The sequence below is a fragment of the Megascapheus bottae genome, chromosome 1, assembly GCF_031878675.1.
Source record: "Megascapheus bottae isolate mThoBot1 chromosome 1, mThoBot2.hap1, whole genome shotgun sequence".
Classification (NCBI taxonomy): Eukaryota; Metazoa; Chordata; class Mammalia; order Rodentia; family Geomyidae; genus Megascapheus; species Megascapheus bottae.
The window spans coordinates 19,797,371-19,815,873 of record NC_143509.1 but is presented as its reverse complement, the minus strand read 5'-3'; the positions used below and the strand labels follow the sequence as shown (position 1 = coordinate 19,815,873).

The window sequence follows — 18,503 nt, the reverse complement described above, 5'->3', positions numbered from 1 at the left end:
TGGCAATGATCCCCACTGATGGTGTATCTCTCTCTCTCTCTCCCTGTCTTTCTCCCCTCTCTCCCTCTCTCCCCACCTCTCTTCCACCTTTCTCTTTCTCTCCGTAATAAGTTAACAGTGTTCCATACTGAATGATGACATGGGACACCCCTTCATGTTATCTTTACTTCAGTGACTACAGATTGGAACATGGTGATTTGGGGTTCTCTTCTCTTCTTTGTAAAGGCAAAATCTGTTGATAATTGGAAATAAATCTGGAAAAAGAGCATTTAAAAATATGATTGAATGTCAAAGGCAATCACATTGTTTGTAACACTGTGGATTCCTTGAGGGCCTATTATTTCTGCTTCTCATGAAGATGTGTGCTTTTTATGTACCTTTAACATTCTGAGTAGAAAGCATTCTTGAATATTGACTGAAGTACTGATTTGAAAGCATGATTCTTCCATACAATGAACATATTCATTTATTAAAATGATATAAATAATGCTATTTAAAAGCCACAATATTCCAGTAATCCTGATAATAATAGGAATGCCACAAATATATGATATGTTAGGTACTATATTTCACACTGTAGGAGAACATGGACTTTTAGAATCAGCGAATACAGCCTTCTGATGAACATTATTAAGCTAGATTCATGTATACATATGTTTATAAATCATTTTTATTTCTTTGTCTAAAGGTAAATTTGCATTTTTCTTGTGTTTGTTTTCAAGGGGGTGCTTATTTTGTGTCCAAATGCATTTTATATAAATGTTGGAATTAATATATGTCACATTTTCAACCACTTCCAGAAATTTTACAGATAAACATCCCATGAATTTACTGATATTTTTCTACAATGATAGAGCATGTAAATAATATGATATGATCACAGGTAAAATAAATAATGCTAAGTAATTTGAATTTAATTTTAAGTTAGTATTAATCCTGGACACAACTGTAAGCATATTGTTCCTATTAATAAAGATACAAACAACTTTGCCCCTGCTCCAGTTGTTTAAGAGAATTGCTGAAGTAGCCTCACATTGTAACCTCTATTACATTATCGTATTTCAAGAAAATTCTTTTGAATGCAAGGCTACAGACTCAAAAGAATATCTGAACTACTGTTCCTCATGAGTTTTTGAAGTCTCAAGAAAAATATACCGAGAAGTTTAAAAAGGCATATACAAACAAACCTCTCTAATTCTTAACATACCAGATACATTTGCTCAAATAAAATATTTACTTGTTCAATATTTAAGAAACATTATTAAGCATGAATAACTGTACACTAGGTGTATAAACAATAGAAATTTTTATTGAAAATATCATTAATAAATAACTTGGGCTGGGATAATGGCTCAAGTGGTAGACCATTTGTCTACAAATCTCAGACTCTGAGTTCAAACTCAGCATCTCCTCCCCAGAGTTGCAGTTCTCACATCCATAAGAATGACACACTTACACAAGGAAAGATTGTCCATGAAATAAAATTGCTCTAGATAATCATCAGCAATACTGAGGATATAAAGATGGGAAGCCACATAAATCTGGCATATGTTGGAGAGAATTCCAATGTTGAAACTCTTTGGGCAATTAATTTTCCATCTAATGAAATGAAAAGCAGGAATCTAATTCTTGAAGAGTGTTTGGGGTGGGGAGGTAAAAATGAGTGGGGTGGACAATGAAGAGAGGACAGGGTGAATGTGTTCATAACAGCCAGGGCGGATATGTGAAAAAGAAATCAGGTAACTCAAAGGATGGTTGGGGTTGGGAGAAATGAGTGTGAGTGATGGATGAAGTTATATTGTTCAAGCTATATTGTATTCATGAACTCACATGTTGAAGTAACACCTCTTCTCAGCTTCTTAGAAGAGAAGACGATTTTTGATTAAAAAAAGAATTAGAAATTATCAACAAAGGGGAAAAATGACAGAGCAACATATTCTAATTTACTCATGGAAACAAATCAACAGGCAAACCTGAAAGTAGAATCATAGATTCTATGAAGCTGAGGAGATGCCTAAAGGAGGGGGGGGGGGGTAGGATGACATCTAAGAAAAGTAGTTGGTAGGGTCAGTGCAAGGTGCAGTCCAACATGGAACTATCACTCCAAGTTCCACTGCAATGTGCAATAGACGTGTGTGTGTTTGTGTGTGTGTGTGTGTGTGTGTGTGTGTGTGTGTGTAAAATGTACATTGTCCAAAGATCAAGCAAGGAAGAAGTCTTTTAATTGGCTGTGTATGTACAAATGCTGAAATCCATTTCTCCACTTCAGATTTTTTTTCCCACCAACAGTGCAATGGGATTCCTTTTTGTCCACATCCTAAACTACATTAGCTGTTCTAATTTACAATATTGGCCAATGTAACTGGGAGTCTCAGAGTTGCTTTGATTTAGGATGCTCTTTTGCACAGATAGGCCACCTGCATAAAAAACCCAATTTTCAATAGGGAATGGACAGAAATAATTGGTCTTACTAATCACACATATATGAAAGGGTATCTGAGGAGCTCTATATTTAGTCTTTTGAGGAACTGCCATATTACTTTCCATAGTGGTTGAATGACTTTACACTCACACCAACAGTGTAGTAGTGATCTCTCCTGGCCACATCCCCTCCAGCATACGTTGTTATTAGTTTTCTTGATCCTGGCCATTCTAACTGGAGTGAGGTGGAATCTTAGAGTTGTTTTGATTTGCATTTCTTTTATGGCCAGAGATGTCGAGCACGTCTTCATGTGTCTATAGGACATTTTTATTTCTTCTTCAGAGAAGACTCTCTTTAAATTTTGGCCCATCTTTTAATGGGATGGTTGTTTCTTTGGAGATTAGTTTTAGAGTGATTCAAGATTTTGAGCTGTTAATATATTTTAGATATGAGGCTGTTGTCTGTTGTATGGTTAGTGAAGATCTTTTCCCCCTCTGTAGACTTTCTAGTTATTTTGCTAGCTATGTCCTTTGCCATACAGAAGCTCTGCAGTTTAATGCAGTCCCACTTATCCAGCCTTTCTCTGATTTGTTGTATCTTGGTCCTTATTAAGAAAGTTTTGACCTGTACCAAGGAGACCTAGTGTATCTCCTATTCCTTCTTGTAAAGTTTTCAGTGTATCAGCTTTTACCTCGAGGTCTTTGATCCATTTGGAGTTATTTAATCCTGGTTCCAGGTGAGAAAGAAGGTCCAATTTTAGTTTTCTGCAAGTGGTTAACCAGTTCTGCCAGCACCACTTGTTGAAGAGGCTGTCTTTCTTCCATTTCATTTTTTTGGCTCCCTTATCAAAGAGTAGGTGGCCATAGGTCTTTGGGTTAATATTTGGGTCCTCAGTTCTATTCCATTGGTCTTCAGGCCTGTTCTTGTACCAGTACCAAGATGAATGGTCACTAGAGCTCTGTAATAGAGTCTAACGTTTGGTATTGAAATTCCTCCTGTGCCATTTTTTCTGCTAAAAAATGTTTTTGCTATACGGGGTCTTTTATTATTCCATATGAAATTTTGGATTGCCTCTTTTATTTCTTTAAAGAATGACATTGGGATATTGATGGGTATTGCCTTGAATTTGTAGATAGCCCTTGGCAAGATTGCCATTTTTGCGATGTTAATTCTTCCAATTCAGGAGCATGGAAAGTTTTTTATTTCCTCAGTTTGGCACTAATTTCCTTTTTTAGGGTTTTAAATTTTCATCAAAAAGGTGTTTTACACTCTTAGTTAATTCTTATGTACTTTATTTTCTTTAAGGCTCTTGCAAAGGAGTTGCTTTCCTGATTGCCTCGATCCTCTCATGTTGGCATATAGGAAGATAGTTGATTTTTGAGAGTTAATTTTACACCCTGCTACCTTTCCAAAGTTTTTAATCAGCTCAAGCAGCTTGCAAATGAAGTCTATAGGGTTCTTTAAATACAGAATCATGTCATCTGCAAAGAGGGAAATTTCACTTCATTTTTCCATATTTGGATCCTATTTATTCTTGCTTCTTGCCTTATTTCTCTGACTAGGAATTCTAATACTATGTTAAAGAGGAGTGGAGAGAGTAGGCATCCTTGTCTGGATCCTGATTTTAGAGGAAATGGCTTTAGCTTTTCATCATTAAGTATAATGCTAGCTGTGGTTTTGTCATGCACAGCCTTTATTATACTGAGGAAAGTTCCATGGATTCCTAGTTTCTCCAGAGTTTTTTGCATAAAGGGGTGTTGGATCTTGTCAAATGGCTTTTCTGCATCTATTGAGACAATCATGTTATTCTTGTCCTTGCTCCTGTTGATATGTTGAATTATCTGATTTGACTTGCGTATTTTGCACCAGATTTGCATCCCTGTTATAAATCCTGTTTGATTACAGTGTATAATTTTTTGATGAGCTGCTGAAGACAGTTGGCCAGTATTTTGTTGAGAAATTTTGAATCAATATTCATCAAAGAAGTGGGTCTATAGTTCTCTTTCTTTGATGAATCTCTGTCTGGTTTGGGGATGAGGGTTATAGTGATTTTGTAGAATGAGTTTGGCAAAGAGCATTCATTTTCAATATCATTGAAGAGCTTGAGGAGTATTGGTGTGAGCTCTGCTTTAAAGACCTTATAGAATTCAGCTGTGAATCCATCTGGCCCTGGGGTTTTCTTGGATGGGATTTCCCTTTTGCCATCATTATTTCAGTGCTTGAAATAGGTCTGTTAATTGGGTTAGATCTTCTTGGCTCAGTGTGGTTATGTTACTATTTGCTAGAAATCCATCCATTTCTTCTATGTTCTCAAATTTGTTGCCATAAAGATTTGAAAAGTCTTTCCTCATGATGCTCTGGATCCTGGTTATTTACTATAATCATCTGTGATTTTATTTATATGGGTGGGCTCCCTTCTTTTTTGGGTAAGATTTGCTAAGGGTCTGTCAATTTTGTTAATTTTTTTCAAGGAACCAACTCCTTGTTTTGTTGATTCTTTCTATAGTTTTTTTGGACTTCAATTCATTTAATTCTGATTAGATATTAATAATTTCCTTCCTTCTACTGGGATTAGGGTTGGTTTGTTCCTCTTTTTCCAAGAGTTTATGTTGCAACATTAAATTGTTGTTTTGAAATTTTTCCAATTTGTAAATGCAAGCAATCATAACCATAAATTTTCCTCTGAGTATTGCCATGGCTGTGTCCCTCAAGAGCTGGTATTTTATGTGATCCTTTTTGTTAAATTTTGTTAAATTTCATGAACTGTTGAATTTCTGTTCTGATCTCCTTTTGTGTCTATATTCTGGAAGTCCTTTCATTTAGTCCTTATGTATCTAGGTTTTTGTTTTATTGTAAATCTCTGCTAGGAGAGCCCAAGGTTTCTACTGATTATGACAAATGAGGGAAAACATTGAACCTAAGTTTCTTTGAGTCTGACTTACTTCATTTAATATGATTTTTTCTAAGTCTTTCCATTTCCTTACAAAAGGGGCAATGTCGTTCTTTCTGATGGCAGCATAGAATTCCATTGTATATAAATTACACATCTTATTGATCCACTCATCAAGTGAGGGACATCTGTAAGATTAATATAGTAATGAAGAAAAGGGATAGCATAAGGATAACTGACCTAAGATGGTAGAAAGGTAAAATAGTTGTGTACAAAATTTAGAAAAAATAAGATAAAACTTATGAGAATTAGAAGAGTAATAAGAATATATAAAGAAAAGAGGAAAGTATATATAATAGAGTTCAATGATAAAAAAAAACTAAAAAGTAAATAAAAAAGAAAAACAAGAAAAAAAGGTGTGAGGAGATCCCACACAATTGTGAGTTCTTAGACAAGAAATACTGGGGCTAAGAATCCAGAGATTAAAAAGCAGGTGACTGTATCAATGAAAATAGTATTTGTATTCAGTCTGTACCCAGTGCTGTTCTTATGTTTCTAGGAACGACCACAATGATAGAAGGAAAGTGGAGGGGAAAAAAAGAAAGAATCATAACATTGATAAAAAGGTGGGGGAGGCAAAATGCCCCCCAAAAATAAAAACACATAAAATGCAAATGATAAAAGGTAGGGAATAATAGGAGGGTATTCTTCAGTTTGTTTTTAGCTGGCAGGAATGAGATAGGAAACTTGTGTCTCCACTAAATTCATGATCCAAATCCTTCAATAGTCTTTTTCTCTTGCAATTTGGCTTTGAAGTTTTTCTGATCAGTTTGCTTGATTGGGCAGAAAAAAAGCCAGTGGAGCCTGGAGAGGCTTTGTTTACCAGGATTGCAGCCCTGTCCAAGAGTAGGAACTTCCACTAGAGCCAGGGGCAGATGTCCCGCTAAGCTGCCTCTAGGAAAACCTTTGCCCTTTTGAATGAAGGCATTGCCAGCACAACTTCTTAGGCTCCAGTTAGTTTGGCAGGGTCTTTGCCAGCAGTCAAGATGGTGCTGCTTTCAGCAGGTGGGGGAGGGGATTCTTTCCCAAACCCGTTCCCGGAGCAGAAGTAGAAATGTCTCCACAGAGTTACTCACAAATTACTGGGTTATCTGGTTCTGTGAAGCTGCCACTGTCTGGGAATGGCTCTGGGCTTGGGTAGGCTATGTCTGGCTCTGTCCGGGGCCTTCAGGTCTGCGCTGCTGAGAAGTGCTGTCTGCTCAGGTTCAGGAGGGAGGCTTTGTCTCTGTGGCAGCTCCGAGAAGCTGGCGGTGCTCCACGTTGTCTTCTTGCGCCGGTTTCCTGCCTTTCTCCTCTCCGACTGAGGTCTCTGTGGTGTTAAAGCTTTCTTAGGATGGATCTTTGGGTATGAACGTTCCCCTACGATGCTGGAACTGGTATCTTGGTGAGAGCTCAGAAAGACTCATACCAAACCACTGCTGATTTCTCTTACAATGTTTTTGAAGCTGATATCTTTTTTTTTTTTAATGAATCATACCTTCTCTAATTTATTGAGTTTGTATGCTTGGTGCTATAAAAACCATCTTTCTCCCAAACAATCGAGAACTCGCTGATTGTTTAGCATTTGCTAAATGGTTTGAAAAATAAGATGAATGAATTTTCTTCCATCTTTTCTCTTCAACTTACATTTTTTTCGTCAATCGTGGAGCTTGAACTCTGGGCCTGGGCACTGTCCCTGAGCTTGAAGCTGATATCTTTAAAATAGCTGTTGAGGGAGTGGTCAAATTACTGACAGCATAGAGTTGGACTGTATTGCACTTTTAAAGATACAAGTATTGATCTAATTTCAAAAAGAACTACAATTCTATTTCAATACCTTTGTGACATCATATTAAAGACCAATAATACTCTGTAATAGAAAATACTACAAATATTCGATTACATACATAACAACCATCTTAATGAGTTACTTAATATAACAAAACCCAATCCTTTCAATTTAAAAATATTCATTTTTTGGCCAGTCCTGGGGATTGAACTCAGGGCCTGAGCACTGTCCTTGGACTTTCACAAAGCTAGAGCTCTACTACTTGCAACACAGCATCACTTCCAGCTTTTTCTATGTATATGGTAGCGAGGAATTGAACCTGGGTGTTCGTGCATGCTACGCAAGCACTCTACTGATTGGCCAAACTTCTGGCACCTTAAAATAAATAAAATAAAATAAAGTAGTTGAAATAACTACTTTTTTCAGTTTTTAAAGAATTTATTAACGTAGAATTTTACATCATATTTTAAATGACAGGTTTAACATAGAAGTGTTCAAGGAGGGAATCTCTATTTACAATCACTGGGATTTAGTATTTAGAATTTAATCAAAATTAGGCTAAGGGTTTGTATGTCATAGAAACATATTAATTTATGAAATAAAACATTATGTCTATAGAGTCATAGGTTTTTATGTCTATATAGTTATGTTTATATTTCCATTACCATGTCCATAGCTTTGGGTATGCAGCTATTGAGTCCTCGCTCTTATACTCTTTGGATTTAATAGCCACATATTAAGGATACCATGTGTCTTTTGATCCTTAGGTCTTGACTTGTCTCACTCAACATGATTCGCTCTAGATTCATCCACTTCGCTGCGAATACCATTATTTTATCTTGTCTGTTGGCTATGTAGAATTCCATTGTGTATATATACCACAATTTCTGTATCCATTCATTCACAGTAGGGCATCTGGATTGTTTCCATCACCTGGCTATTGTGAATAGTGCAAAGATGAACATAGCTGAGCAGGTGTCCTTATAGTATCTTGGGTCATGATGTTCAGGATAGATGCCCAGAAGTGGTGTGGCGGGAGCGTAGGGAAGGCCTATTTTCAGTTCTTTAAGAAACCTCCACACTGCTTTCCAGAGTGGCTAAACTAGTCTACATTCCCATGAGCAGTGTAGTAGGGTTCCTTTTTCTCCACAACCCAGCCAGCAACTGTCATTGTCTGAGTTCAAAATCTTGGCCATTCTTGTTGGGATAAGGTGGTATCTTAGGGTTGTTTTTATTTGCATTTTTATGACCATAGATGATGAACATTTTCTCATATGCTTTTCTGCCATTTTAATCTCTTCTTCTGATAAGTCTCTCTTTAGTTCCCTTGCCCATTTAGTAAATGGTTTATTGGGTTTTGGGGGGATTATTTTCTTGATTTCCCTGTAGATACTGGATATTAAGCATTTGTCAGATGTATTGTTGGTGAATATCTTTTCCCAGTTGGTTGGCTGTCTCTCTACTTTTGCGATTACGTTTTTATCTGTACAGAAAATTGTTATTTTTAGGTAGTCCCATTTATCGAGTCTCTCTCCAATCTGTTGTGACCCTAGGATTCTGTTCAGGAATCTTTTGCCTGTGCGTATGAGTTCCAGTTTCTCTCCTACTTTATCAAGTAGCAGTTTCACTGTTTCTGGTCTGACGTTGAGGTATTTGATCCACTTTGAGTTAATGCTTGTGCATGGCGAAAGGCTAGGGTCAATTTTTAGTTTTCTGCATGTGGCTGCCCAGTTTTGCCAGCACCAATAATTGAATAGACTGTGTTTGTTCCACTGTGTATCTTTGGCTCCTTTGTCAAATACAAGTTGCCTATAGGTAAGTGGTTCTATTTCTGGGTCTTTAATTAAGCAAAGACACCATCGATTTAAAGGACACCATAGCCCAGCTGGGCTTAACAGATATACACATAGTCTTCCACCCAACGGCGAAACTTTTTACATTTTTCTCAGCAGCACATGGAACACACTCCAAAATAGATCATATAATTGTTCACACAGAAAACTTAAGCAGATACAAGAGGACTGATATAATCCCATGCATTCTATCAGACCACAGTGGAGTCAGACTAATTCTGAACCATGCAGTCAAAGTAAAAAAAACATTCACTTGGAAACTGAACAACAAACTTCTGAATAACTCCTTTCTGGTAGGCAGGGATCAGCTTTATCAGCAGCATCTCCAACAGGCCTTCCTCCAGGATCCACAGGTTAGAAGGCTCATTCAGAGTCTGAGCTGACTCACCATCACACTGTGATATTCTTGTCAGAGGACTTTCCTATCCATGGTTCTACACCTTGCTCTAGCTTGACAATCAATACAGGTTTGGGAACACAGTGCCAATTACTGTGTAAGTTTGGAATGTCGTCTCCATTCGTGGGAACATTGTTGAGAACTTTTGTCAAAGTGTTGATTAGGTATCCTAATGACACCAGGTTGCTGTAGGTCTCCAGCATTACATCTCTGTACAGGGTCCTCTGAGCATTGTCCAGATCCTGCCACTCCTCCCAGCTGAAATCCACAGCCACATCATCAAATGACACCAGCTTAACATGTGTTCAAGGTGACTTAGTAGGCGATTCTGTTCTTCCTGTGAGGAACAGAGGCCACCAGGTGGAGTCTCCATTTTGACACTCTTCCAGATCACTGTAGCAAAGGGAAATGAACACAATGACTTTCACATTGACCCATAGTGTCTTCAGCTATGGTGTTGTAATCACATTACTGTGCCAAACCTGACCAGCTGCAGGAACCAGTGCGGCCCCAGATCCCAGTCTGGCTGCTTCTGCAGAGTCCACAGTCCCATGTATGGCAGGAAAGCCAGGGCTACAGTCCCAGAGCCACCAGCTACAAAAGCTGCTTCTCCTTCTGCCCAGTCAGGGCCTTCTGGCCTAGCTTTTTCTTGCTGAAGGGTGGAGCTGAACCACAAGAGGGCCTAGTGGCAATGAAGAAAGTAGCAGGAGCCTAGCCCCAACTCCCAGGCCTAAAATAACTACTTTTTGCAAATGAACTTATTCTTAGTTTATAAGACTCTAATAGAAAGTGATACAATCTAACTGAATATAACAATAAACAACTTAATAAAATATTGGACTTTTGCTCAGTAAGGCAAATTTTCTGATGTGACTTTATATTCCTCCTGAAGATAAAAAAGTAAAAATATGAACCCGGGTACCAGTTGCTCCTGTAATCCTAGCTCAGGAGGATGTAATCTGAGGATCATAGTTCAAAATCAGCCTAGGCAGGAAAATCTGTGAGGCTCATCTCCAAATAACCACCAGAAAACTGGAAGTTTTACTGTGGCTCAAAGTGGTACAATAGTTAGCCTTGGGCTGAAGTACTCAAAGGACAGTACCCAGGCCCAGAGTTCAAGCCCCGTGGCTGACAAATGAAAAAGAAAAAAAGGAAAGAAACTAGAAATATATAAAAATATAACAAGACAATTTCTTTTTAATGAAGACAGATACATGTAATCCTGGAGTCTTCAAAGTGGGTACATTTCAAATGTGTTCTAGAATAGAAAAAAAGACAGTATTGAATGCAAATGCATAGTCACTGTAGATTATGTATATGCAAATCACTGTTGAGTAATAAAAAGTCTTGTATTTGTATCATTTCATCCAAAACGTTTTTCAGATGGTCCAGTGTCTCATACCTGCCATCTTAGCTGACTGTGATGGTGAGAGTGGGGGTATTGCAGTCCAAAGCCAGTTCAGGCAGAGAAGTAGACATCTTTTCAATAATAAGCCTATAGTTTAACTATGAAGGGGATAACAATGGAGAGACTGAAATTCAAACACTAAAACTAGGATAGGACATATAAGTCAAGTGGTAGTAGATCATGAGCAAAACAAGCAAGCTGATCCAGCATACAGCTCTGAGTTCACATAACAGTACAGACAATAACAAAAATCAAAACCAGTGTTTTAAGATTTATACATCTTTGGAGCTTTCTTATTTCTAGCTAAAATGCTTTAGATTCAGTTTCATGCTCACTGGGAAAAGATAACCAGTACTCATAATTGTTTAAACCACAAGCAATAATTATGCAAAGGAATTGGATTTGAGACACAGACCTCAGATATTGAAGCCTTTCCATAACCGCATTTCTAGTTGAAAGTTTCTTTTGAGTAAAAAATAAATTGAGAGAAGTTGATTTGTTCCAAATCATTTCTTCAGATGTCAGTAATGATGGGATCTCTGAAATCAGTTCACATTATGGATTGTGATTTTATTTTCCCTCATTTCTGCTCTCCACCATCTGCTGAAGATATAAAAAGAACTACTCACAAATGTTTGGGTACTTTTGTAGGAATATATTGTGGTTTTTATTCACCCACTTTGATTTACTCTTGACTTTAAAGCATATCCAGTCTTATTCTCCTCTCACTAGCAAGAGAAGTAGCTCCCATAAATTTCTACATGCTGCCAGCTTGCATAAAGGAGAGGATTGTTCTAGAGTGCAGGACATACAGAACTGTGGCTCAGAGGCTCAAATAATATGACTGAGTGATGCTGCATTCTCACTCATGCTCCAGCCTTGGAGATGACTGTACTAAGGACTTTGTAATCAAAGAGAAATTCAGGAAGGTCTAAATTTTAAAATGTATAATCTGTATTTAAAAATAAGAAATAATCATAAACAAAATAAATCAAGTATTTTTCTCACTCACTAAACACCATCAGTAATAAATATGTGGAAATCCTTAGTTTTATAACTATGGCATAAATTCTCATGATAAATAAAATTATTGTCATTCATGTTGACTTTAAGTTACTGATCTTTTTGGGAGAATGTAAAAAGAGAAAAATTAAAACAAATATAGTACTATGGTGACTGCAAATGAATTTGTTTTTGTATGATGCAGAATTTTGTTATAACTGTGACAGTTTCATAGTACAAGATTAACCTTATTTCATCATAGGTGCATTTTCTCTGAGTAATTGGTAGAATTAGGTAGCCAGGAGAAACCATTTTATTTATTTTTTTCACTTTAACTTAAATAATATTTTATTTTATTTTATTTTTTATTGTTAGGGTAATGTCAGGGTTAGAGTTACATTCACCAGGTCCATTACTTCTCACACATTCTTACCCCCTCTCAATTATCTTGTTTTCCTCCCTTCCCTTTTCTATTTCAAATAAACAAATAAACGTATATACAATATACAGATAACAAAGGTCATTTTATTTTAGACAGAAAATAATGTTATAAGTTTATCAAGTAAAATGCACAGTTGGATTGTTTCAGATGGACTCAGAAACTTTAGAATACATGTTATAATAATAACATGATATTCATTAGAGCAAACATAAAAGTACTCTTCTTTTTGAAAAAATACAGACATTGAAGGACTATAAGAAAAGATGCCTCAGAACCCACTAAGTTCAATTCCAATTTCATGTAAATTCTGTCCAAATAACCCACATTGAGTAAAAGAAACGGCTATGTCTGCCTGGGAGAAATGATTCCTTCCCTTGGGGTTCTCCTGTGCACCCTGGAAATCCTCACTCAGACTGTAACCTAGGCAACTGGCATGTCTGGAAGCAGTGGGAGGTCCTCCAGTCTGAAGTATTTCTTCATTCTTTGAGGTCACATCCGCTTCCACTGTGGCCACACTCCTCCCCCTTTATAATCTCTCACTTCCGGCCAAAAGGTCTTCTTTTGCTTGACTCCATCTTGTGAGGATGTAGGTCTGTTTTCTCTTTCTTTCTCTCTCCCTCTCTCAATAAACTTTCGCCTCTTAAACTGCGTGGAGTTTCCTTTCAGTAAACCTTACTGAAACCAGGAGAGGAAATAGTTACTTACTGTTCCATATATACTGTTCTCCTTCAGTTTCGATTATGAGTTATATTTTCAACAAGTTTTTACAGTAATTCTCTAATGAGAGATCTAGTTGGATAGGCTCCCAGACAAAGATACATGATTAGAAAGCAAATTTGTAATATGAATCATTTGATTCATGTGAATTTTGCAGAATATATTGAGAAACAAAATGTTTGTATTATTATTTTCATTCATATAGATATTACTACTATTTTTTCTGGTCGTAAGCCCGGAACATAGGGCTGTCCTTGAGCCTCTTTGTGCTCAAGACTATTTTACTATTTGTGTCACAGAACCAGTTCTGACTTTTTCTGAGTAGTTAATTGGAAATAAGTGTCTTACAAACTTTCCTGCCTAGATTGGCTCCAACTCTCATCCTCAAATCTCAGCCTCCTGATTAGACAGGATTATAGGCATGAGACACTGGCACCAGCTTTTAGTTATTATAATTCAATATTATCATAAACTTTGATAAAACAGCTATTTCAAATAAATTTTATTGGATGCATATTGGACTACTTCTATTTGCTTCTTTAATCTGAGTAATAATGAGATTTGTTGGGTAATTGGTGAATCTATAATGCAATGGATATTAGGATTCCAGGAGACTCAGAAGATTGAACACATCTAGGGTCTAACAATTTCAACCAAAATAACTCATGGATATAAAATATCCAGATGCAAGGGCAACATTCTATCCTGCAAGCTTATAATCGACCATGAGATTTTCTTGAATCTATTCCTTAAAAGTAGAGAGAATCAGGGGCCGGGAGTTTGACCTAGTGGTAGAGTGCTTGCCTAGCATGCATGAAGACCCGGGTTCTATTCCTTGGTACCACATACATAGAAAAAAGCCAGAAATGGTGCTGAGGCTCAAGTGGTAGAGCTCTAGCCTTGAGAAAGTCCAAGGACAGTGCTCAGGCCCTGAGCTCAAGCCCAGGACTGGCAAAAAAAAAAAGTAGAGAGACTCATTATGCTAGGTATTTGATGAGAAAACACCTCTAAGTGTTATGTTTATTAATGTATAAATGTATATAATGTATATTTTTTGTGCATATATATTATATACATTTATACACATCACCCTCTCTAACAATTGTCTCTAATGCAGTGGAAATTTTTTGAAGGCTTAGATATGTTTTACTTGGAGCCCAGATTCTGGGATAGCTCTCCAGAGATGTTGAATATTCTAATGGATGAGAGGGGTAATGTGGCTTACCAGAGCCATTTGTCACAGCTCAAGTATATTGCACATGTGTTTGGTTCCAAGTCACTACTTTGTTGTGTCTGATTCTCCAACTAAGGAAAAGGGCACATTCAGAAATGTAGCACCTTAAAGAGGACACTGACTGCTATCAATTGCTTTCACAATTGTCCCCTTTTTTCCTCTTTAATATCCTTTCTCTATATATTTTTTTAAAATTTAACTTAATTTTTATTATCAAAGGTGATGTGCAGGAGGGTACAGCTAATGAGGATATTTCTTGTTTAACACTGTTTCTTCCTCCCTCATTTTCCTTCCATTTTCTTACCCCACCAAACCCCCAAGGTATAAAGCTCATATCCCACATATTATCATGAAAGTATCTCTGTTGCATTTGTTCACATTTTGGCCTTTCTCTCACCATTTTGTTGTTCCCCTTCCCTCCCCAACTCACATAAACATATAAACAATGCACAGGATTACAAAATCAAATTCAGTGACAACTGGATAAACCATAGGGGAAAAAAAAACAAAAAAAGAAAAAAAAAGAACTTCACAGAATACTTTAAAAACAGCAACCCCAAAGAATAAAACTCTTGTCTCCATTTCTTGGAGTTTATTTTGATTAGCATCATCTTATACATATATAGCTCTTGAGCTATTGTGATCCTCTTTTAGGACTATACTAGACATATATTAGTTATTACAAATAAGGGAAACCATAGAATCTATGTTTCTTTGGTTCTGGCATATTTCACTTAATATGATTTTTTCCAAGTCTTTCCATTTCCTTACATGTGGAGCAAAGTCATTATTTCTGGTGACAGCATAGGATTCCATTTTGTGTATATACCATATCTTTGTGATCCATGCATTTACTGAGGGACTTCTAGGTTGTTTCCATATCTTAGCTATGGTAAATAGCGCCGCAATAAGCATTGTGCTAGTAGCTTTAGTATGGCCTTGTTTGTGATCATTTGAGTAAAGTCCCAGCAGTAGAACTGCTGGGTTCTACTAAGGGAGCTCTACGTTTAGTCTTTTGAGAAACATCCATAAATGCTTTACTAAGTGGTTGAACAAGTTTACATTCCCACCAACAGTGTAGTAGTGTTCCCTTTTGGCCACAACCCTGACAGCATCTGTTGTTATTAGGTTTCTTGATAATGGCCATTCTAACTGGGGTGAGGTGGAATCTCAATGTTATTTTGATCTGCATTTCTTTTATAGTCAGAGATGTTCAGCATTTCTTCATGTGTCTATTAGCTATTCATATTTCCTTTACAGACACTTTTAAGTCTGTAATCCATTTTTAATGTGTTGTTGTTTCCTTAAGGATTTATTTTGGGGAATTTAATTTTTTGAGTTCTATATATGTTTTAGGTATGAGGGCATTTTATGTTATATGGGTATTGAAGACCTTGTTCTAATCTGTGAGCTTTGTATTTATGTTGCTAGTTATGACCTTTGCCATGCAGAAGATCTGCAGACTAACACAGTCCCATTTGTCCAATTTTTTTGATTTGTTGTATTTCTGGTTCTTTATTTAATAATAGTTTTGACCTGTGCCAAAGAGCCCTAGTATTTCTCTTATTCCTTCCTGTAATATTTTCTGGGTATCTGCTTTTACTTCCAGGTCTTTGACCCATTTGCAATTAATTATATGGCAAGGTGACATATGTTACTTCAGTGTTCCTTAGTTGTTTAACAGCTTCTACCACCAATATTGGTTGAAGAGGCTGTCTTTCTTCCATGTTATGTTTTTGGTGCCCTTATTGAAGATTAGGTGTCTATAGGGATCTGGGTTCCTTTCTGGGTCTTCAATTCTGTCTCATTGGTCATTAGGCTTGTTCTTTTGCCAGTACCAAGCTGTTTTTATTACTATAACTTTGTAATAGAGTTTGAACTTTAGTATTGATATTATTCCAGCATTCTTCTTTAAGCTAGATATTGTTTTAGCTACACAGGATCTCTTATTATCCCTTATAAATTTTTGGATTATTTCCTTTATTTCATTCAACAAGAATGTTCATCATATAAATAGGAGCAAGGACAGGAAACACACAATAATCTCAAGAGATGCAAAAAAAGCATTTGAAATGTCCAACACCCATTCATGATGAAAGCTTTGAAGAAGTAAGGAATCCATGTAAGAATCCCCAATTTAATAAGTGATGTGAATGACAAACCTACATCCGGCATTATATTTAATGGCAAAACGTTAAAGCCATTTCCTCTAAAATCAAGAACAAATCATTATGTCTGTTCTGTCTACTCCCTTCGATATGGTATTAGACTGCTTAGCTAAAATAATAAGGCAAGAAACAAATATAAAGGGGGGACATAAATAGGGAAAGGTGAAGCAAAACTCTTCCTCTTTGCAGATGACATGATCCTGTATTTAATGAACCCTATAGAGAGAGCACCAGTGTCTCATGCCTATAATCCTAGCTATTCAGTAGGCTGAGATCTAAGGATCATTGTTAAAAGCCGGCCCCGGCACAAAAGTCTGTTAGATTCTTATCTCTAATTAACCACCAGAAAATCAGAAGTGGTTCTGTGACTCAAGTGGTAGAGCACTAGCCTTGAGCTGAAGAGTTCAGGGAAAGTGCCAGTGCCTGGTCAGAGTTCAAGCCCCACTACTGACAAAAGCAAGCAAATAAGCAGACAAACAAACAAACAAAAGCCTCATAATTCTCCACTTTCAAGTTACTCAAGCTGATCTGAAACTTTGGCAAAATGTAGTAGGGTATACAATTAACCCTCAAAAAATCAATGCCTGGGAGTCTCTATTCTGCAGGACAGGGTTTGTCAAAGTTGGCAAGAGTAAGGCCTACTTTAAGAGATACCAAGTGAAATTTAGAAGATGTTGAAAGGGTAAAACTGACTACAATGCTTGGTGATACAAGACAAAAATAAGTACAACACACCCAAATACAGGATAATAATTTGTGTAACCAACAGAGATATTATTTGTTGGATTGCTTATATACACACAGATGGAGACATGGTCGTCTGTGCAGCGTATGTACAGGAAATACCCAAGTATGGTGTGAAAGCTGTCCTACCCAATTATGCGGCCCGCTATTGGCCCGCAAGCTTCTTGATAGTTTGGGGATGGACAGGATCTATGAAGGTCAAGTGGAAGTGACCATAATGAATACAATGGGGAAAGCATGGATGGTATACCTGGTGCCTTCACCTGCTATTTGGAAGCAGGCCTTGCCAGAGCTACCACTGGCAATAAAGTCTCTGGTGCCCTGAAGGGAGCTGTGGATGGAGTCTTGTCTATCCCTCACTGTACCAAGTAATTCCCTCATTATGATTCTGAGAGCAAGGAGTTCAATGCAGAAATAGATCAGAAGCACATTATGGGTCAGAATGGCACAGATTATATGTGTTTATCTAATGGAAGAAGATGAAGATTCTTACAAGATGCAGTTCTTACAGTACATAAAGAACAGAATAACTCCAGACATAATGGAGGAGCTGTACAAGAAGGTGTATGCTGCTATAAGAGAGAACCCAGTCTATGTGAAGAAGCCTAAGAGAGAAGTAAAGAAGAAGAGGTAGAATTGTCCCAAAATGTCTCTTGCACAGAAGAAAGATCGGGTAGCTTAAAAGACGGCAAACTTCCTCAGAGCTCAGGAGTGGGCTTCTGGAAGTTAAACCAAGTTGTTTTCTATGAAGATTTCTTTTTCAAAAAGACAATAAAGTTATTGACAAGAAGCTAAAAAAAAATCAATGGATTGGGCCAGGAGTGTGGCCTAGTGGTAGAATGCTTTCCTAGCTTGTAGGAAGCCCTGAGTTTGATTCCTTGGTACTACATACACAGAAAAAGAGGTGGAAGTGGTGCTATGATTAAAGTTGTAGAGTGCTAGTTTTGAAAATTCTCAAGGACAGTGACCAGTCCCTGAGTTCAAGCCCTGGGACTGGCAAAAAAAATCCAATGGTTTTCTGTATACCAACAATGAGAAGAGCAAGGCCAAAATCAGGAAAGCAACTCCTTTCAGAATAGTCTCAGAAAAAAATGCCTATGAATTAACCCATGAAGTGATGGACCTTCTGTAATGATAACTTGAAAAACCTGAAAAGAGAAGTTCAAGGACATCAGGAGGTGGAAAACCACCCCTGCTCCTGGATTGAGAGGATTAGCATCATGAAAGTGGCAGCATTGCACAAGGCTATCTACAAATTTTTTAGTACAATACCCATAAATATCACAATTGTCCCTTTCTGCACTGTAGGATTCCCATATGCTCTGTTAAAAAGCATATCAAAATTAAGTGTATTTCAATTCCATTTACTGCATTATAATATCATTATTATATAATCAA

At 37.1% G+C, this 18,503-nt stretch overlaps 1 pseudogene; it reads left to right on the top strand.

Moving 5' to 3' along the window:
* Window positions 1-1,675: 1,675 nt before the first annotated feature.
* LOC150068478 (large ribosomal subunit protein uL18 pseudogene) lies at window positions 1,676-17,835 on the top strand (annotated as a pseudogene).
* Window positions 17,836-18,503: the final 668 nt, after the last annotated feature.